Here is a 1,002-nt window from a genome sequence, read left to right on the forward strand (position 1 = left end):
TTTCCAATGAGTTTTAAAAGGATCCTCAATTTTGGTAATAGGTGGTGGTGGTGGTAGCACAAAATTGTGAACATAATTAACACCACTGAATTAGATACATGAATGTGGTTAAAAGGGGAAATTTTAGGTTGCAGATACGTTACAAGAATAAAAATTTAAACACACACAGGACTGTTTAAAAAAATCCCTAAGAGAGTTTTTAATGTTCCATAGACAGAAATCATTGACTAAATTTGTGGAATTGTTCATAAAGATAATTTTGAAAAATATGTACCCACCCAAGATTTGAATCTTGTGGAGAAAGAGAAAACGGGGTTATTTCTAACTGTGGCCTAGCCTTTTTGCGCCACCTGCTGGTTGACTGGGGGAATCTCACAACCACATCCTGTATCAGGCATTCATTCATTTTATTCAACAAATACATATTGAACACCTGATATGGGCTGGACACCGTCTTATGTCCTTAAGGCTCAGGATCTGGTAGAGGAGACAGACATACATCCACATATACTCAATGTAAAATTACAAGGGTAATAAATTCAGCAGTGCTTGCTTCTACATCACATATACCAAAATTGAAACCATACAGAGAAACTTAGTATGGCCCTTGCGCAAGGATGATGTGAAAATTCGTGAAGCTTTCCACATTTTTTTGCCAAAAATGGAAGCAACGCAAGTGTCCATCAACTGATGAATGGATAATAAAATGTGGTATATACACACAATGGAATATTATTCGGTGGTAAAAGGAAATGAAATCTTGATACATGCGACAACATGGATAAACCTTGAAGACATCATGCTGTTGAGTGAAATAAGCCAGACACAAAAGGACAAATATTGCATGATCTCACTGATTTGAAACAATTAGAATAAGGAGACTCATAAAGTCAGAATCTATAGGTTACCAGGGGATGGGGGTAGGGATAAGGAATGGGAAGTTAAGACTTAAAACGTACAAGGTTCCTATTTTGGAATGATGGAAATGTTTTGATAATGCAT

General features: G+C 36.3%; 1 non-coding gene across 1 annotated transcript; it reads left to right on the forward strand.

Moving 5' to 3' along the window:
* Window positions 1-545: 545 nt before the first annotated feature.
* LOC119518338 lies at window positions 546-652 on the forward strand. Its single transcript, XR_005213728.1, has one exon. It is a non-coding gene; the product is annotated as a U6 spliceosomal RNA (small nuclear RNA).
* The last annotated feature ends 350 nt before the right edge of the window (window positions 653-1,002 follow it).

Source organism: Choloepus didactylus, chromosome 21 (assembly GCF_015220235.1).
Source record: "Choloepus didactylus isolate mChoDid1 chromosome 21, mChoDid1.pri, whole genome shotgun sequence".
Classification (NCBI taxonomy): Eukaryota; Metazoa; Chordata; class Mammalia; order Pilosa; family Megalonychidae; genus Choloepus; species Choloepus didactylus.